Source organism: Micropterus dolomieu, linkage group LG12 (genome assembly GCF_021292245.1).
Source record: "Micropterus dolomieu isolate WLL.071019.BEF.003 ecotype Adirondacks linkage group LG12, ASM2129224v1, whole genome shotgun sequence".
Taxonomy (NCBI): Eukaryota; Metazoa; Chordata; class Actinopteri; order Centrarchiformes; family Centrarchidae; genus Micropterus; species Micropterus dolomieu.
Window position 1 is genome coordinate 28,227,562 of NC_060161.1, and position 22,436 is coordinate 28,249,997.

The following is a 22,436-nucleotide window of genomic DNA, read 5'->3' on the forward strand; positions in this document are numbered from 1 at the left end:
TCTTTGAGTTTAACTTCTAAGTGCCTAGACTCACAAAGTTTATCCACGGGAGGTACATCTGAGTTTGTGTCAAGTGATTTATGCTACAGAGGTCCTATTTTGTAGAAGTTGCAGGCCTTAGAAACATCTGCACAACCAAAAATGTCAGAATAAAACACATTTCTCTCATCTGATCAACAAACACTTGCACAAACAGGACTACCAGTTCCTGCTGTGCAGAAAACCAGCATCTTCATGTCTTTGTTGCGGTTTATTTGACACAAACATCCTCATAAAAGCTTTCTCTCCTCTCTCTTTTTTATCCAAATAGCTGATGATATTTTGTGGCTTATTTGACATGAAAGCTTTATCAGAAACAAACGGCTGTGAGCTCAAAAGTATCATCCAGCAGAGTTATTTCCGCCAAACGCTGTGTAACAAGCTCCCAGGTGTGAATGTGTATACCTTTGCGTGTTTACTCCCAAAGAATAAATATACTACTAATGTGCCGCAGTACTAATGCAAGAAACACAAAGAGAGTTTTCGTAAGGGCAGGTGCTACTCTGGTCCAATTATTCACAGGCATAACCTCTGACATGGCTTTACCTACTGGAAAGTGTTACTAGTTCGTAAGCCGCATTGCCTTACCTGGATGGGAATCAAAAGTGTCTATAGTTGTTCTAGCCACACTCTGGGAAAAAGCCGGCCGTCACAGAAAGGATATGATGTTGTTTTAATATGTGCATAATGCGCACATTTTCAGACTTCTTTCTTGGAAGAAGTTCACCGTCCGAAAAGCAGTTCTGATGGAGTACACAGGCAGCCAGTCTAATAATCTAGTTTGTCCTGCCAACTAGTGGTGACAACATGCTGAAGAGGCATATTTCCTGCATCATCAGCCAGCTGTTTTCCACAAAAAAAAACTGTGATAAACGCACTGTCCACTACCTGCCCAGCAACCAACAGCAGAGAGTCAACAGCTTTCTTCACCAACAAGCTGGTGAAGAATGTTGAATATCTTGCAAGCTTAAGACCAGTTTGATCTCCAGCTACTCCTGAGGGGAAATATCTGGATCATTAGCTGCCGAATGCTCTACTATGTAACTTCAACTCACTATGACTTTGCCTACCTTTGATGCTGTCAGGTAGCATTCACTGGTTTTATCAGGGTTTTTTTTTGTAAAAACAGAGTCCCCTTTTCTGATGGAAACATGGAGAGAGAGAGAATCAAAACAGCAGGCTGTAAAACCGAAAAAAGTTGGCTGAAAGATGCTTTAAAGCTCTGTGGAGCTGAAGGGAACTGCAGAGTCGATGATAACTCTCTATGGGTTTGTCACTACGAGCAACGCCTTTCACATGACAAATAGTCATTTGATTTATTGTTAATACGTCAATCAGCCATAACATTAAGACCACCTGCTGTTCATATAGGTCTCTCTTTTGCCGCCAAAACGGCCCTGACCTGTCGAAGCATGTATTTCACTGTGTATGTAAGTGTGTGTTCTGAAGTCTCAGTATCAACTTTTTTCAGCAGTTTGACCTACAGTAGCTCGTCTGCTGGATCGGACCACACGGGCCAGCCTTCGCCCCTCACGTGCATCAGTGAGCCTTGGTGACCATGACCGTCGGTTGACAGCTTTTTCTTCATTGGACCACTTTTGATAGGTACTGACCATCTCAGACCGTTTTGAAGATGTTCTGACTCAGTCATCTAGCCATCACAAAATGGTCCTGGTCAAAGTCATCCAAATCCATATGCTTGCCCATTTTTCCTGCCTTTAATACATCAGCTACGAGGACACAATGTTCACTTGCTACCAGATATATCTGAGCCACTGACAGGTGCCATGGTAACGAGATAATCAATGTTATTCACTTCACCTGTCAGTGGTCATAACGTTATGGCTGATCGGTGTATAAAAATATTAATTAGTGCAGCTTTTAACAATACTGGTACAGACAATGCCTGGATTTCAGTAAAAAAAAATATATACATATATATATATATATACACACACACACACACACACACACACAACACGTTGACTGATTTTAAATACAAGCAAGCAGACAAGAACAAACTAAAGATCATACTAAAATTAGCAAAATTATGCTTTTAACGTTCACAGAGGAAGCAAGATATGGTTTATTGTCACATACACATAGCGAAATTCATTCTCTGCATTTAACCCATCCCTCAAGGAAGCAGTTAAACAAGACTAATCATTTGACCAAGCACTCGGTGCAAAACTCTAGAGTTTTAATACAAAGACATTGTAGCATCCATGTTAGATTACTCAGCCCTCAATATCAAGAGTGCGAAACAGAAGGTTCCCAACATCTTCAACATTTGTTTACCATCGCCACACTACAGCATGAAGTCACCACTACAATTAATGTTAACATCCAAAAACAATATTATAAAACATTCAAGAAAAACCTTTTCAGTTTGTTCGGACTATGCTCTGCAGGATTCCCTCCACATACACGCACAGACACACACAAACACACACACACACACAGAAGTCGATGTATTGATGAGCTAACTGGTCACTTGACAACACACTAGAGGCAACGAGACATGTGCGGTAAAACAAGAAGGCACAGAAAAGAAACACGCACGCAGCCACTCTACCTTTAAAGAAATGTACTCTGAAGGAGGTGTCTGAGCAATTCCCCTCACCATCTCCCGTCCTCCCCTGCGCTGGTGATTGCCTCCTTTTCCAACGCATCCCTACTTCCCCACTATCGATGTATCAATCTCCTACTCTGTTACCCTGACTAAACACTCCTTTCTATTCGTCTATCTGTCCACTTGTTCTTCTTCTTGCTTTACTCCTGTTCTCCTCCTTCTTGCTCCTGATGTGTGTGTCTCTCTCTCTCTCTCACCATCCTCACCCCTTTGATTACACTGTCTCTCCCTCACTCTCACTCTAACCCCTCTCTCTCACGAGGTCTCTTTCTAGCAACAGAACTTGCAACAGTAACAGTTCACAAACCCTCCATGTGTGTGCGTGCGTGTGTGTGTGTGCGCGCGCATGCAATCTTTCCAAATATCTGCAGGAGGCATCATGTGATTTCAAATGTCACATCAATGTCCAAATGTTTGTTTTTTGTTGTTCTTTTGTGCAGTATTATTTTGCTATATATATGAGTATAAATGTTCACAAACCGTCTGTGTGTGTGTGTGTGTGTGTGTGTGTGTGTGTGTGTGTGTGTGTGTGTGTGTGTGTGTGTGTGTGTGTGTGTGTGTGTGTGTGTGCCTCGCCCCTCTCTGGCTCACCCTGTTACAGTTAGTTCTGCTGCGTCAGCCCTGCCCACACACACACACACGTACACCAGCAGAGAAAAATAAACACACAAACAAGTAGCAACACACAATGCAACAGATGCTAAACACACACACACCTACGTGCACCGTATGACTCCTCCAACAACACACACGTCATTGATTTTTCTGCTATATACAGTAAATTCAGCACTTCTATTTAATCCTGTTATCCACAGCTTTTGTCAGATACTTTCTTACTTGGCAAGTTCTAGTCCTGACTAATGTGTGTGTATGTAACTCTTATGTGTTGTAATGATATTTATAGACTACATTTTTATTGGTCATCCTTTCTTTCAGTAATAATGACTACACTCATCAAGTTAACATTGGAGATCTGGGACACAACAACATTGCTATAGTGAAGTCCAAAGTCAGACGATTGGACAGGTTTTAAACCACTTTAATTACTTAAAAACAAAGTTGAGCGGTTTAAAAAAGTTTGTGTTTCTATTTTGACCCACCTTACTTTCTGTAATTGTGCACACAAAGATTTGACAACTAAATAAAGTAATTTATCAAATCTGGCTCAGTTCACAACCTGACTGATCTGACTGCTTGTGTTTTTCTGTCGGAGCAACGTCACTACATCTCCGCATCGGAGCATAATGTGTTTTCCTAACTTAAAGAAACACTTCTCAGGTGCTACTTAAAACAGTTTTGAAAGGAACTTGAATTTAAATGGAGAATAAGTTGCAACACATTATAATGTCCACAGAAAAAATCCAGTGATTATAACGCATGTATTCAGAGGAGACATGATAACCAAAGTTTTAAAATGTTTGAGCCTGAGATACAATATATACATACATATTTACTTAAGTCATGATTTATTTAAGTAGTATGGAAAATTAGGACTGAGCAGGACACCTCAGCGAGCCACTGAACTCACTGAAGATCTTTCATGTTAGTTTTGTAATTATTTGTTTTTTTAGGGTTTGGCATTTTGAATCTGTGTCAGTGGGAAAACTTTTGCCACTGTTTTTATTTTTACTCAGAAACTATGATATACCGGCTTCAATAAGGGGTGACAGTACCCAACAGAAAGTAGAGGTACTTATGTTGTAACAATAGTAGTCTGGCCAAATTCAAGTTCTGATTGTGCCATTCAGAATAACAGAGTACAGAATGTGTCCGCAGGCTAATCAGTCATCAAGTGAGTAAATGTGGAAATAATGAAAGGAATGATATATATTTGTATCTGCTTTTTAGTTCTGGCAATGTGTGTGGTTAACATCATAAAAAGGGCATATGATGAATATAAAGTATATTAGAGCCCCACCGATTTATCATTGTGCAGATCTTATCGCCCGATATGAGCTTGCATTTAAATCGGTATCTGCGTTTATAACAGCCGATTAATGACAATTAGGATACTTCCTTCATGTCATGAGTGTTGCATAGTTTGCCCACCAGATGGCGCGCTGCAGCACCACTGTTAACACTGCTGCACCACAATACAAAACATCAGCTGACTCGAATCTATCAGAGCATGCTAACAAAGTGTGAGTGCAGTGATCATGGTGAGTTGGTCATTTGTCATGTTAAATACATGACTTAGTCCTCATTACTTTTCCTCTCCTGAAAACAATCATGACCATACTAACCATGTTAACAGTCCCGTTTTTCATCGTCCTCTCCCGATTTCCTCACAGCAGCATGTTTTACAGTAGGTGACAGCAGACTTGATTGTAAAAAAACGGTCATGTCATTTCCCCCTAGTTCATCCCGTCTAAATATTCTCTAACATCACTTACAGCAGCTAACTCTGTCTGTTGCTCAATTAGCTACAAAGCCGGCTAATGCCATTAGCGGCAAATCACTAACATTAAGCCCAAGAATAGACCAAATACACAGCTTTTGAATGACTACATATCTACCTCTAATAGACAACAGAATAGTGGCTAAAGGATTGTTTTTACTCAAACATGAATGGTAATCTGTACAAACAAATTAAATATAAAGATTTTATTAAGAAAAAGGATTACAACGTAGACAACAAGATAATATAACACGATAAAAATATAAAGGAATTATTGATAAAATATTATTATAAATACAAATACATACAATTTTAACAACATGCGGTAATAAAAACATAAATAATGAGAAAATAAATGGGTTGCTACATCCAAATCTAGATCTTCATCTAAGCTGCTACTTGATGCAGGAAGAGCATCAGATGGGTCTCTTGGTTGCTGCCAGTCTCTCGGGTAAATGGGATCCAATACTTTTTGAATATGTAAGAATATGAATCTAAGTAAACATTATAATTTGACTATGTTCACTGTTTTCCCATAAGATATGACCACTATCAACAAATAATTTGGAATAAAAACATACAGTATATTTCTAATTATCATTCTAATGAAGGTAAAAAAATAAAATAAATTAGTGTTATATTTAGAGTCAAAAGTCAAAATTCATATTTCCATATCATAATGATCTGGTGAGTAAAGTATATGTGTGGTTTCATTACAAATTATAAAAGGTAAGGTTGCACATGTTTCATGTTCACCCCCTCTGATAATATAATGTAAGTTTTTAAGGGCACGAGGAAACCTGTGGGTATCATGGAGTAACGTTAAGTTACACTTGCATGCAGCATGTTAAGCTAACCACAACGTGCCTTACTCTTCACGGTTCTACACGTTAACAAATAATTTAGATAAATAATGAAGACATGTCAAACAAAGACACAAATACTTACAAGACCAAAGTAAATGTCTTTTCGCTTCCAGTGTTTGCAGTAAACTCTCGCCCGTTGCTCGCTGAAAGGCCTAAATCGTAATGTATCCCTCGTTTAAAAATGGGTTTATCGCGAGATCTGGCAACTCTGATGTCTACCAGGGCAATCCCTGACGTCTACTAACTTTCAAGTCTCGCGTTGCCAGTAGTCATGTCTCAGTAGGGTGAAATGAAAATGAAAGTTAATGGAGTGAACGTTACAGCGAAAATAAAGAATATAAATATGATATCACGCACCTCAACAGCTGCATCGGGTGAAAACTACATGTAACCAATTTGGTCTGAAACAGGGCTACAGCCAAGCCGTTGATATTAGACCACTGATCGCCAGGTGGGCTAAATGCAGACTAAACGTAGCCTGTCCAAATAAGAGCTAAATCGTGGCTACAGATAGACCATGTCAATTTAATGACACTTAATATCTTGTAGATATTAGTGACATTGCAAAAATAATGGGATATCAACCATCTCACGTGCTGCCATGGCAAAAATCACTATTAATCATTTTTGACTAAAAGTGGGCTACAAATAGCTGTCTACGAGCTAAATCGTGTCTACGCATAGGCTGCACGTAAATCATGTGAAAGAAATGAAACAAAAAACTTTGTAATCACTGTAGACCTTGCTTACATGATGGAATATCATACACATCGCAAGTTATTTTGGCAAAAACGTCATGTAACCACATGTAAAGTTATTGTGGCTAGAAGTGGGTTACTCATAGCCGGACTAAATCAGGTCTATAGTAAACCTAGACGGTGAAATGACGGCTTTTGCTTGCTGGGTATAGTGTTTAACTTATTGTCTGTAGTTACAGTCGGTGTGTCAGAAATGATTAAACCAGAGCGGACCTGTAAATAAACGTGAATAAATCTGATCAAGTATCTAGCACGGCTTCCTGCCAAACAAAGTTATCTTCTCTCTCAAAAGTGCAACGATGTGAAATCTCAAAGTTGCAGGTCCTCGTTGTAGACAGTCATGTTGTATTAGATGCATTCAACAGCGTTTCCTCTGGATCTCTGTATAGTAGAAAACCAGATGTAAATATGCTACATTGAAAGAATTTATTATGGCAGATTGTGTGTAAGGTAAAATACACATGTTTATTTTCTCTAGTTCACTCTGTATTAGTTGAAAAAGTACATTCTACCAGCAATTATTTATTGTTGTGCAGTTGTTTATACATTCCGTTGTCAGTGTTTCCCAGACATAGGCTTTACTTGGGCGGGCTGCCCAGGTAGATTAACAGCCGCCCAAGTAAATTTGGTCGACCCATTTTAAAATCGTTCTTGATTGCAGCACATATTCGCTCGGCACATCCTCTCTCTCGGTCGCTCTCTCTCTCTCTCTCTCTCTCTCAAAGACGGACAACAGACCCTTCTGTGAATTGAATGGTTGGTATCATAAACACCGCTGCACAAATCTGTCCAACACAACGCTGTCAATGTCGGAGACCCATCTTCAAAACAGTTATTAGCAAGCATGTAAGGAGGCTGGCTAATAAGGAGAGCTATGTTAACTTTGGAAAACAGCTGTCGTATAACTGGGAGTCAACAGGTGCGTTCGAGATAACTGGCTGACTTTCGCCGACTTGATAGATAGTGGAATAAAAACAGCGCCTCAAGTCAGACACAGTCTACCTCCGGTTGACTGCGTGAGCTTACTCATGCCTTGCTCCCACGAGGTCTAGTGACGATTTGCAGCGCAGGTGGTGTGCCGAATTCTGCATGCCTGCCGTGAATTGCATAAACCTCGTGGGAGGTAAGAATCTGTTATAGCCTACTGAGAAAAGAGGTGGATGCAAATTTCGGCAGGTAGCCTACAATATCTGTTTAGCCGAATTATGCAATTCACTTCTTGTGGTCCTTTTAGGACACTTTGCTGTTTGAATGCTGTTAACGCCACATGTTTTTGCTGAATCTCAAGAAATGGTACTAAGTTTAATAATATATTAACGATTCTTAACGTTCATAAAATATATACGGATCATTTATCACTATTGATGAACCCCACCAAGAATAGTATAGCGTTTAAAAGCAGAACTTTAATGCATTTTCCTACAATTCTCGGCAGGCATGCAAAATTCGGCATAACACCTGACAGTCGACTGCTACTACCCCAGGAAAGGGGTCTACAATCCAAATAATTTTGAAAATCAAAATATCGGCTTATAAATCAGCTCTTGGGCTGGTGGTACAGTGGTTAGCACCATCGCCTCACAGCAAGAAGGTCATGGGTTCAAACCCTTCATCTCTACCGTTTGCATGTTGTCTGCCTGGGTTCTCTCCGGGTGCTCTGGCTTCCTCCCACTGTCCAAAGATAGGTTGATTGGTGACCCTAAATTGTCCTTAGGTGTGAGTGTGACTGCGATGGACAGGCGACCTGTCCAGGGCGTACCCCGCCTTTCGCCCTATGTAAGCTCCAGCCCCCTGCAACCCTGTACGCAGGATAAGCGGTTGATGATGGATGGAAATCAGCTCTTTTTCATTTTAATATCAGCATCGGCACCCAAAAACCCATATCAGTTGGACCTTTTTAACATTATCCGTTGAGAGGGTTTAATTATACAGTTAAGTGGGTTAAAAGGTTAAATTGCAACCCAAAAACACTACAGTAGCAAAATTTAAATGGCATTCAAGTGACATTTTCCACCATATAATCAGCAGCATTTCAGTGCAGCGTTGTTGACACTCAGACAGGAGTGTCTGCAGTGTAATGAAACAAGTGAATAAGCTGTGTGAGTGTGTGGCAGGGCAGAGCGCCTGCTTCACACAGGGCACTAATGAACTCAGAGGGCAGATAGAGGACAAGCTGCAACACATACACACACACACGCTGAAACACACAAATATGGACTAATAAGCTGCACAGGCTGCTAAAGAAAGCTCATTTTATACAAATAACATCAACCTAAGCTCATATTATAAAAGTTACAAAGCAAAAGCCTGTTAATAAAATATTCAAGGATGGTTTGAAAAAAAGTATCCAAAAACGCTGTACAGATGCAGGCAGATGTGCGAGTCCCCACAGCCACAGAAACCCTGTCTTTCTACTGTCGGAGGAGACGTGGAGCAGAGATGGCAGATGTTTTGTGCAACATGTGAGTAACTAATGACTCTCTGGCATCTTAACATTTTTAATAATTACTTTGAATTATAAAAGCCTGTGTTTGATTGTGCAGAATATTTCTGTTGCAGGACAAAAACATCCAGCCCTCTTAATCACTGTGCACATGTCCATTTTAACATTAATTCATTTAGCTGACGCTTTTATCCAAATCGACTTACAATTGCTATACATGTCAGAGGTCGCACGCCTCTGGAGCAATGAGGGATTAGGTGTCTTGCTCAGAGACACAATGGTGGATGGGTCAACAGTGAGGAATTGAACCTGGGTCTCTCACACCAAAGGCATGTGTCTTATCCATTGCGCCATGGATGGCTAAATCTAATGTCGTGGCGGACGACAAAGCCAGGGCGGCTTGTTGGCATCGCATTGAGTAATAACATTTATGAGAGAAACTTCACTTTGCAAGGCTGCAACATGTGCGCACACACACACACACACACACACCTGCCGTTTATGCATACACTGGAAAGTTATATTAAACTTTGCAATCAGATTTAGCAGTGAGGAAATACTCCTCAGTTTAGCCCACAATCATTACCATGCACTTTAGAGACTTTGCTTTGGATTGGGTGTATTCAGAAGAAAACACCAGAGTGATTTTTTAGGACATTAATTTCTGGGAATTTCAGATTTCACACTTTCATCTAGGAGGGGTTTTTTTTCTCGGCTCCCTAATTTTTGGAAATAATCTATCTAAATATATGAAAACACACACAAAAAATAATTATAGAGTAATTGATGGGCTACATCTAAGAAACTATCCCATTAATTAATTAAAATTCCTCTCTAATATCACAGAGGCTGCAGGGCTCACTGTCTGAACGTAATGCTGTTGTGTTCAGAACTTCATTGCAACCGCAGTGGAACAAATCAGGATGAAATCTAAACATATGGTGTGTAATAATATCCTACTTCTCATCATTAACACTGAGCACAGATGTGCTGTGTAGTCCACGAGCAGGGTAACCTTGAGAAAACCACGAACAAAACCTGCTCGGAGCAGTTTAGAGATGCAGCGTAAATTGCCATGGCAACAGACCTCGGTTAACACCTATCCACCTTTCGTAGTACGGGTTAATCAGGAAGTTACCCAGATAAGACAGTTACCCCACTTTGTAGTACAGGCCACAGGTCTGCGAGTTGTTTACAAACACACACACACACACACACACACACAGTTTATTCAAACCATGTTAAAACCGCAGAGCCTTATGACTGCCAGGTAGTGGGTTGGTAGCAGGAAGCATGGACACACACACACACACACAGAACTCATCAGGGTGTCCAGGTCCATGTGTTCAGTGTCAAAACTGTGTGTTCTGTTGTTGTATCCTTCCTCTACTAAAGCTCACTCGCTCCAGCCTCTTCGCCACTAAACCTTGCCAATAAATACTTGAAATTTCCCCCCGACAGAGCTGAATGCAGCCAGGCATCACCATTTCTGAACTGTCTGATCCAACAAACCAAAAACCTCAACTTGAGATTTTGCTGTTGAGCTCAAATGCAATGCATGCAAGGGTCCAGTGCTGGACTTGGATTCTTGCAGGAGCACAGGTGTTTAAATTAAACTTCTCCTTTTTAGTTTGCACTTTTTCACATTTTTTTCTTACAAAAAAAAAAAAGCAGAGATAAATGTACATACAGATATTATATAATAGATACTGTATGTGAAAAGTAAGACATCACAATTTGGGAATGGGAATGTTTGTAAGGAACAAATATAACAATATAAAATTCACATGTAATATCACATACAGTATTGTAAGTGTTGCCAAAGTGCTCTTTAAAAGGATAAAAGCGTCTCTTAATTTGCTTAAACGTGCATCTGCCGGTCAGAATCAAACCCCGGGCCGCTGCAGCAGGGACCTAGCCTTTGTACATGGGGTGCGCGCTCTAATGGTGAGCTACCCGGAGCCCCATAAACATGCATCATTTAAATTTTCATTTAAAAGAACAGCATAGTCAGGCAAAACCTTGTTTTTCCAAAATGTAAACTTTTCTGACTTAAGAACAAATATCCACTTAACAACTACACGTCTTCAGCTTTATAAAATTAATTTTAAAAATGTTTCTTCAGAATTGGACTTGTTTTTCTCAAACCTGCCAATAAACATGTAATCTCGCAATTTATGTTACAGTAGTTGTTCTCCTGCTTTCTTAGACAGGATTGTCTTTCCTTGTTTGCATCCTTTCCTACCCTGCTGTTAATGGTAACACACGTGAAAACATGCACACATATCCCTCTTACGCTCTCTCCTCTCCTGCATGTAAACCAGGTAACTCCCTCCACAATGAATTGATATACCCCTCTTCTTCTCTCTAATTCAAGCCCGACACCCCCCTACACATACACACACGCTCCTCTCTGTCTGTCATCTGGAAGTGATTGCGTCCACAATTACAGCATGCCTTGGCCGACGTTAAGCGTGTTGGTGTTGACAGCCAGCCTTTTGTCCATTACAGCCCTGAGAGAAAAAGCTCTGCACAGAAACACATTGATAAAACCAGCTTGTACTGCAAACACACGCACACATGATGCAGTCTGTTAACTCACTCAAACCCACGACAACTGTCACTGTTATAAACTAAAATTACGTCTAACTTGTAGATTTTTAAAAAATCACAGATAATCAACAACAAACACTGAAACATTTGAAGGTGTGGAATTAATTTGCCTCAACTTTAAATTAAGTGTTTGGTCTTTTTATTTCCTTCAGTGATACTATATGATCATTCCAAAAACTACTCATATGGGCATGTTTAAATCGGTCATCCCTATGCGTTATTGTGTGTTTATATTTAATAAAGATAATATGGCGAAAGATTATTTTCATTGTTAAAAGAAACCAAAGTTTGCAGCCTGGACACAGACTGTGCTCTCTGTACACCCAACCACCCAACCTCGAATTTCTCCCTTTTTGTTGCAGCACAACTATGTCAGGCTACTTTAACCTTTGCTAATTATAGAGGACATTATTCACAAGTGGTGGCTTGTCAGGAGAAAGTAAACATTTTGGTATTTGACCAGTGTTGTCATGTGACTGACTATTTTGGGGGAAGTCTAACATAAAGCAAGTAACACATGTATGATCACACATTCAGACAGAAGTGAATAAATCCCCAGAGAAAAGTATTATAAGTTATCAACTTATTTTCTCTCTCGGCGTTAACCTGATTAAAGCAGCATTACTCAGGGTTTTTGTTTTGTTTTTTGGCCACTTGGGGGAAGAACTCCACAACAACCTGAACAAAACAGACACAACTGACCATATAAAATTATTATTGCAAACATGTTAGCAAGCCGTTGCCTGTTTACACATCCTAGCAGACACAGCACAACATTATAATTCTTTTGGGGTCATCTTTCTGTCCACCTGATGAACACTCAGGTCCAATCATCACGGTCCTTTTAGCTCAGTTTTGGTCTCCGCCACCTCCTGGGGGAAATATCTGGCACTTTAGCTGCTAAACACTCCACTTTCTTCAGCAGCTAGTTGCTAACTTTGTCTGTCTGCCATCTGATTCTGGCCAGGTAGTGTACAGAGCTTTTATTTGACTGAAAACACTTTCCTGCTATGTCTGGAAATGAAGGAAATGCTAGGGGTGGGAGTCTCTTTTTTTTTTTTCCCCCATACAGGATCTCTGGATAATTACTACGCATTTAATTTGTGCATTAAATTCTAACAGCCCTAATTTACTTCATTAACCTCATCTCCATGGTCCCTCATTTCTTTGATAACCAGTTGTCAGACTCCTCTGGAAACTGAAATAAAAAGTTAATTATCAGGATGTGCAGTGTTTATACAGGACAGAGCTTTACACCAGTTTAGTCTAAGCATGTACCTGATGTTCTCAACCCTTGACAAGTAGTTAAGTTACTAACATCGAGCTGAGCTAATTAATATAACTTCGTTAGTAATTTATCTAACATTAAATAACAGCCATAAAACGTGCTGTACAAGGGAGATGTTAGCTAGCGTAACTGCCTTCACTTTTCCAGCAGTTGGGGAAACTACAGACTTTTATTAACGGACACACTGTGACCTACGCTGCACGTTTGCTACCAGGCTGAAACTTATTTTTGATATTTTTCTCCACCATCACGTTCTGCCGCTCGCTCTCTCTCACTTGCTCGGCCTCACACACAGGATCCACAGAGAGCTGCCAAGCATTGGGTGATAATCCTCTGTGGGTTTGTTACTATGCATGACATATGTCACCGCAGCTTGAAGTTTAGGAGGTCAAAGCTGAAACAGGAAGTAATCAAAATCTTTTTGTTTGTTTTGTTTTCCTAATAACTTACTACAAACTAACTAAAATTCATAGACATGAAGTCACATGTACTTATAGGTAGCTTATTCACTGAACAGTTTTGGTGACTTATCACCCTGCAGAGCGACATGGAGCTGCCAACGACAATCAAAACATTGTTCCAGACAGCAAATAGCTCGTGGCTTTATTACTCGTCACTGGAGGTCACGCAGCGCTCAGGAGGACAGTTGGTTATGAGTCTCATTAGTTAAGACAAGAACTGAACAACTGTCATAAATAATAAATGTCATGTACATTTTTTAACCGTTAAAATGTCTTTTCTTTTCATCTTTTTAATTTTATCATTGCCTTTTGTGGAAATAAGCAAGTGGTAAAGCAAAAAGAAACATGCGTAACTGAGATCTCAATAGAGGTTGCACGGAGATCCACTAGTTTTCTCGTCCAATGACAACAGATTTTTAGTTGTGTTTGTGTTTGTGTGAGACAGAGTTCATTAAGGTCAACAACTCAACACCACACACACACACACACACACACACACACACACACACACAGGGCTTTCAATTATATCACTGCTGTTACTGAATCTCCTGGACTCCTGTGGTATTTGTTATTTTTCACAGTGTGGAGAAATTGGAGGATTTGGGGGTCTTTATGGCGATTTATCCATCTTTCTCTGCTGCTCTTCTTCTGCAAACAGATCTTTTGCTCCCTTTCTACTCCTTCATTCACACACTTGTTCTATCATGTGTTACAAATCACATAAAAATAAATAACATTAGAGCTTTACTTTATTTTGCATTTATTTGCAGTAAGTAAACATCACATTATAATGTAGTTATAAGCAGATATAAAGGTTTTATTTATGTAGACGAACTGCCATTTCAGAGTTGGATCAGTTTGTTTGTGTTTCATTTCACATATTAATATAACATGCGTGACCCCGCTGCAGATCAGCGACACCGGACCTAATGTTGTTCAAGTCAGCTGCTAGCCAAAAAGCTAAAGGAAGAAAGATGAAACGATGGAGACAGGCTTTCTTTCCACAGCTGTAAGTCCTGCCATTAGGCCTAGCTGTGTTACAGTCAGAGATGCAAAGAACATTGTCTTCTGTTTTAAACTTTGTGCTAGCAGCAAAAAGCTTTCAACCGCAAACAATTTTGTATTGAAGCATCTGCTAAAGCAGCCCAGCAATGTGAAACTTAGCTTGTAGAAAGAAACTCCGGCTGCTAACGTTATTGCCAGTGATGCATCCACTCAGCAGGAGAGAGTGCCGTTAATCAACGTTTTGTGTTTTGTAAAAGCACTGAATTCTTCTCTTATAAATGCATGTGCAAAACAGTAATGTTAGTTCTAAAGTCACTTGGTAGATTTTTTTTTTTTATCTCAGACAGACGTTATATGTTTCGTAAAAATCATACTCATTGATGCTGTTATGAATACACGATTAGTTAAAATGTCGGGAGGGACCTGCTTGGTTTTTTATTATTTTTAAATAGCCTATATTCATAGTTTGGCTGGTTGTTGACTCCTCAGTAAAGTGTTCCAGTAAAGTTGATTCATTTCTAAAACGCACGGCTGAACAGGCTTCCCGTCACTTTTAAGGATGCCGTGCGGTGACGAGTAACATACTTTTAATACACAGTAATAAGTAAAGTAATATTGTTACTTTTTAAATGAGTAATAAGTAAAAAGTAACTCATTACAATTTCTGAGTGATTTGCCCAACACTGCTGCTAGATATGCCGTATAAACTGAGATGCCACGAAGACCGAGTGTTGCTTTCTGCCCTCTAGCTGCGCGGGCATCTCTGCGCTAACGTTGCACAGAAACCCGTCTATATGTAACAGTTGCAATAAAATAAAATATGTCTTCATAGGAGAAGATATCTTTGTTAAAATGTTGCCAAAGAAGGCAAATTATTCAGCTAATAGTAACATAGTTCCATTTTGACAATACATTGCAGAAATGCTACTTTTCCACAAGGAGTATTTGGTTTTTTTGTCCACTACAGGGCAACACAACAAACTTTAACTTTCATGTTTGGAGACTTTTCCTCGCAAAAGTAGTGACAGACGAAGGAAAATTCAAACGGGGAAATTACATAACTGTCTCTTATGCAGTTGTCAGTCTTTAGATCTTCCCTCTTCTTTTCTTATCTTCCTCCTCCTACTTCCTCCTTCCGTTTCCTCTGTCTTCTCTTTGCTCCTTCTCTATCTCATCAGCTTGTTTTCATCTCTTCTTCTCCAGTTTTACTCTAATTTTCACTCTTGTTCCCATTTTTTTTACTGCTTTCCTTCCCTCTCTCTGCTCTTTAAATCCCAGTCTGACTCACAGTATAGTACAGATCCCTATGTGCATGTGTGCTTGCAAGAGAGCTTTTCCCGTTCCTATTCATACTGTTCTTATTCCCAGTCAGCGCTCCCACAAGGGATATTATTACACACCATGTGTGTGTGTGTGTGTGTGTGTGTGTGTGTGTGTGTGTGTGTGTGTGTGTGTGTGTGTGTGTGTGTGTGTGTGTGTGTGTGAGAAATGTAAAGGGAAAGGGTCAGACTCTCTGCCTAGACAGCAAATTGTTAGTAGGCCCGATTCTTTTACATGAATCTACAACTCGCTTTCATTTTCTGGATAACAACAGCACTTTCTCTCTCTCTCTCTGATTGGTCCTTTTCCTGATTTGCACACACACACACACACACACACACACACACACACACACACACACACAAGGAAACTGTGGTAACTAATGGCCATTTAGACCACAGAAACCACTGAGGGGCCCAGAGCTCCACATCCACACACACTCTGCAGGAACACACACTCACAGGAAAAGCAAGGAAAACACTTGGAGCTCCAACAGAAACATTAAATGTAGAACTTCTACTACGGTTTCTCACTGACCTTGAAAACACTTACTTACACACACACACACAAAAATGGTAATACTTCCACACTGTTAAAAAATAAATTGTGAAAAAACAGAAATATTCTGGCAGCTGGGGCGCCAGAAAAATACCGTTAAATAACTACCTTGTAAAAGTACGGTAATATTCAATGATGAGTATACAGTTTGTAACTTTCTTTTTACAAAAAATTTTTGGGGCTTTTAATGTTTATTGAAAGAACATATACACCTGTACAAACAATTTAATTACCTATAAATATAGTTGAACACTGCTATAATACAAATAATCAGACTTAAAATTTAGTTTTATTATATAATTTTACATAAAAATCTTGTAAATGCAATCAATGTTTAATCTAAAAAACGCGAAAATACTGTCAATAAACTGGTAATCAGCTTTTAGATTGTGTTCATTGGAATTTTTGACCATTCTTGTAAAAGCGCATCTGTGAGGTCGGGCACAGATGTTGTACGAGAATGCCTGGCTCGCAGTCTCCGCGCTAATTCATCCAAAAGTTTTCAACCAAACTCGTTCATCCATGCCTTTAAGGACCTTGCTGGAACAGGAAGGGGCCATCCCCAAAGTGTTTCCACAAAGTTGGGAGCATGAAATTGTCCAAAATGTCTTGGTATGCTGAAGCATTAACAGTTCCTTTCACTGGCACTAAGGGGCCAAGCCCAACCCCTGAAAATCAACCCCACGCCATAATGCTCCCTCCACCAAACTTTACACTTGGCACAATGTGGTCAGGCAAGTACTGTTCTCCTGGTAACCGGCAAACCCAGACTCGTCCTTCGGATTGCCAGACAGAGAAGCGTGATTTGTAACTCCAGTGAACACGTCTCCTCTGCTCAAGAGTCCAGTGGCGGCGCGCTTTACACCACTTCAGCCGATGCTTTGCATTGCACTCGGTGATGTAAGGCTTGGATGCAGCTGCTCGGCCATGAAAACCCATTCGATGAAGCTCTCTACGCACTGTTCTAGAGCTAATCCGAAGGCCACACAACGTTTGGAGGACTGTAGCTATTGACTGCAGAAAGTTGGCAGCTTCTGTGCACTGTGAGCTACCTTGAGAAGCAAAATGGTTTGTTAAGGTCATCCTGAGGTGCTCGTGCAAAGTCAGCCGAATCTGAAAATGTTCTTTTGGCTTGCATACCAAAAACTTGCAAACAAATGGATTCATTAGGACTGCCAAGAAAAACTTGCATATATTCTACAGTGAGTGAGCAATGGCCAATGTTTGTTGTTTGAATAGGTATTATTCAAACCATTTTCAGAAGATGAGTTCGAGGTCACGAATTGCAGGTAATTTCTCTACTTGAGTTGTGTTTATATCACATTCCCACTTGTCTTTTTACTTATACATATTTGCATCTATTTTGTATACCAACTTAATTTATAAATTGTGGACCCTAACTCAGGTGCACACAGTTGTGCACTGCCTTCCAAGGCCAGGTAGACCTAATTCAGCAATCAGCTGTAGCACTTCCAGGGTAGAACCAGAGGACAGAAAAGGAACATGTATGCACACCACAGGGAAACAGATACAGTCGTAACAACATTTACCAGATACAAAAACTGGCTTTAGAAAGTCGTAAAATGTCAATGTTCACTCTATGTAAAACCACCATTTTGGATGTACTATTATCCTCTCTCCTTTGCCTTTCATGTCTCTCTCTACAGTCCTATCAAAGCAAAATGGCAGCATTTTAAGAAATAAATTCCAATTACTTTACATTCATGTTCCACTTTAATCTTGGAGCTGTGTCTGACAGTCTCTTTATGTCGAACCAGTTGTGTTTTTAATGAATAGATCTGAAAATGTCATCAATAAGGTATATAAAAAATAAACTACTTTAGTTTCAGGAGAATAATTCTTTACACTGAAATGTTTGACTTGTGTGGCTTATTTGTTGTGAGCATGGAACTGAATAAATGGTCAATAAATAATATCAGATGTGGGTATTTGTATTGTGGTGGTAATTTAAAAGGTCCGAGTTCCCTCAAATTAAGTTAATTTCAGGAAATCTGGAAGGAAACTGTCACAAATAACCCTAGTACAAACTCAAAAGGTCTAAGATAAATGGATATATATTAGTCTAACGTAAAATTTTTAATTAAGAAAAAAACTGATTTAAATATGTTGGTTTGAACTTCTAAGCATTATGATAAGTCAACAGCTGTGAAATTACAGTAATTATGGCTGTTTTCAATGATCAAAACTGTGTTTTTGACAGTTTAACAATACTTGTAGACATTATACACTGATTAAAATAACATTTATTCAATGTTTTTATTTTCCAAATATCCATAATTAAAGGAGATATTTGTCAATTAACAAGTAAATCTATGTCAAATTACAGACATAGATGTTGTTATGGTTAACTGTTACTAATTGTACCAAGTTTAAGAAATGTTTTTATAGTAATAAACTTAAATTTAACAGTGTTTTCTTTTAAATAAGACAAATAATATTTGTGAAGATACGATAAATTCCTGAATGTATTGGAACAGTTTTTTTACGTCAAAAAAAACAATATTTTCTTTAAAATAACAGAAATGTTCACAGCTACAGGTTTTTCATGTTATTTTACATTAGACATGTAAATTCACAGTTTATTTTTGCCATTTTTTGATATTTTCATGTATTTCAAAAATACAGGAAAAAATCTGTGAAATAAAAAGGAAAAAAATTTTTACAGTGCACATAAATGTGTATACTGTGTGTGTTTCTGTTCAGACAGATGCTTTTCTGAATCTGCATCGTGAACAAAATAATTCACACAAACTTTAGCGACAACTGTGTGCATTTCATCCCACGGTGTCATTTTCACATTGTCATATTCTGACTGACAAACTTCAATTTAATACTGCATATTTCTAAATAAATTAATGTTATAATCCTTTAACCAAGCAGTCGGGAACACAGCACTCCCTACTCAAAACATGTTCTGACAACTATGGTTGCAAGGAATTCACAAAAAGTGAGTCAACTGTTTTGTTAAATGGGCTGCAGCTGCTTTTATAACCAGCACAGGAAGGTGGTAGTGATTCATCAGGCAACTGGACACTGTTGATGAGAAAAAAACATAACACAGAACATGAAGGTGAAATCTATTGCTGGTCAAACCTCTTCAGCAATGAACAGTGAATACAGCCAACATAGGAAAATAAATATACAAGAACTTCTTACAGCCTTCTTGTTTCAGAGATGTTATTCTTTTAATGAATAACTCCATTGGGTTTTTAAAAATCTGCAAATGAGATTCACTTGTGGCGATGTGGCAGCTCTGAATATTGAATTTAACAAAAAACAAAATCAGATGATTTTAAAAAAATAGAAGTCTTTCTCCTGTAGTGTGTTGGAGCGGTGGCGGGAACTTTCTGTGCAGCTGCTGCCCTCTGAATCACTGCCTGTAGGAAGATAGATGCTGGGGGAGGAGGAGGAGAAGTGAATACTTTGACCCTGAAAAGATGCTCAGTCCATGTCCTGAATCTGTGATTAAAACCAGTGGGATTACAGAACATCTCCAAAATGAAAGCTAAGATTTCCAAAGCCATCCGTCACCAGTGAATGCATCGTTTTACCGCGTCAGAACCTGAATGCATCTCTGTTTTTAGAAGAAGAAGAATTTCACTGTTCATCAGACGCAGGCTGAGAAGCGCTGGATGATGAAGAGGAGGAACAGGAAAAATTGTAAGAGATGTAGAGAAGGGGAATTACAGAGGGGCCAACAGGGAGGGACAGAGTCATGTGGTTGATGTCTACCCGTGGGAAAAAGTGAGGAGAGAGAGAGAGAGAGGTGGGGAGGAGGGGAATTAAAAAAGAGAAAAGGCAGGGAGTTCTCATCAACCATTTTCATAATAGGATTTGGAGGGAACACTGTAGTTCAGAGTGACACATCAACAGCATTATACTCGAAGGAAAAAACAGATACTCTTAAATGTGAGTGTGTGATTTTCAATGCATTTCAGCTGCCTGTTGCGTCAGCTGAAGGTAAGTTTGGTCTACACTCCACCGATTTAGCATTTCGTACCTGCTCCCTCTGCAGCCACAAAAGACTTTGTACAACTTTTCTTACACATGTGGTGATACTGCCCAACACCTGCAAACTGACTTTGATGTGTAAAGCTGATGGAGTTCCTCTTTAAGAGGCATACAATACTGTTTTATTAAAACAGTATTGGCGGCGGTGGCTGTGGTTGCCCGCTACTTGGAAGCTCGGTGGTTCAATCCCTGGCTCCTCCAGGCTGCGTGTCAAAATGTCCTTGGACAAGACACTGAACCCCAAATTGCCCCCGATGGCTGTTCCATCAGTGTATGAATGTGTGTGAATGTTAGTTTTTGTTTGAGCACTTAGGCTCAGTGTATGAATTGGTGAATGCAATGTAGTGTACAAGCGCTCTGAGTGGTCGGAAGATACGGAGCATTTACATTTACATGTCACGTGTGAACTAGCTATTAGCTAACATGTGACAACGCGTTCCCTCATTATCACTTTAACTTTTGTTTTACTAAAGTGATGAAGGTCATAAATGACACTAATAACAACAGTGGGGCCAGCAGCAATTCCCATATCGTGAATGCAGCAACAAAAAAAAAAAATAAAAATCACACTTGTGCCACCATCTAGTCCAAATATCAGCAGCTGCAGTAGACAATACCATTGTGTGTGCATGTCAGTGTCATCATAAATGTCAGCAGGGATTCAGTCTGTCATGGACAACGAGGTCCTGATTTAAATATCAAAGAAAATGTTCATCTCCTGCTCTCTCAGTAGTTAATAAGGAATGACACACCTGTTCAGGGAAGGTTTAATTATTAAATTGTATCTTTGCATGGTGCAACCTCGCGCCACTCTACTTTCAAACCAAGCTACAAAAATTTCCCAGAATACCTTTAAACAACCACCAGAGTCACCTTTTTATTCAGGTGATGACAGAAAAAAATCAGTTTGAGTCTTATTTATTTTAGCTGCATTGTAGCCTGGAGCCGTGCCCCCATACCCACTCACAGATAAAATAATGGATGATTGTATGTATGATTGATGAAAAGCTTGATAAAGAAGTCCTCATTCTTGCTCTCCAAACCACAATTTTCGCATTCAAGGCCAAAACAACAAGTTGATGTGCACATTTTCTGAAATACATCCACTCTTCATCTGCCAACGACTAAACTTAAAGCAAAGGTGGTGATTTCTGCGTCTAATTGAGACTCCAACTCCAAATGTGTCTTAATCCTAAACCAACAATAATTACATTAGGCTGTCTGTTGGGTGTTAAATGTTTATAATGCTACATTTAGTGCATCTGATTTGTTTTAGATTGATCGACTGAACAGTTTTCAAAAGTTAAAAAAACAGCTGCATCCAGCTTCTAAATTGTGACGATTTGCAGCTTTTCTCTGCATTACATGATTCTAAAATTACATTTCTTTGGGTTTTATAGGGCTTGTTGCATAAAACAAGCAATTTAAAAACATCACCTTGAACTCTAGAAATATGGAAAAAAACTGGCCTCAAAAATATATATAATCTAACTGCTTTGGGATGTTGAAAATGGTAAAAATACATACAATATATTGCCAAAGGTATTGGGACATGCCTCCAAATTATTGAATTCAGGTGTTCCAATCACTTCCATGGCCACTGGTGTATGAAATCAAGCCCCTAGGCATGCAGACTGCTTCTACAAACATTTGTGGATCACTCTCAGGAGCTCAGTGAATTCAAGCGAGGTACCATGATAGATTGCCACTTGTGCAGTAAGTCCATTTGTGAAATTTGCTCAAGACTAAATATTCCTCCGTCACTGGAAGTGATTGGGAACAACAGACACTCAGCTAAGAAGTGTAGGCTACATAAAATCACTTGTTTTTCAGGGGTTGGGCTTGGCCTTTTAGTTCCAGTGAAAGGTTGCTTCAGCATACCAAGACATTTTGGATAATTTCATGCTTCCAACTTTGTGGAAACAATTTGGGGATGACCCCTTCTTGTTTTTCGATCATGACTGCGCATCAGTGCACAAAGCAAGGTCCATAACGATATGGATGAGCGAGTTTGGTGTGGAGA

General features: G+C 39.4%; 1 protein-coding gene across 2 annotated transcripts in view; it reads right to left on the reverse strand.

Annotated features, from left to right (window-relative positions):
• The window catches only part of LOC123980011 (Nance-Horan syndrome protein-like), a 204,862-nt gene that overhangs the window by 176,718 nt on the left and 5,708 nt on the right, over positions 1–22,436 (reverse strand). Inside the window, exon 1 of one of the 2 annotated variants that reach the window (XR_006827354.1) lies at positions 2,615–2,643. The exons of the other annotated variant lie outside the window; for it this stretch is intronic. The gene's annotated coding sequence lies outside the window, so the exon portion shown is untranslated. Of the gene's footprint in view, positions 1–2,614; positions 2,644–22,436 lie in introns of those variants that run through there. 2 annotated transcript variants of the gene reach the window in all.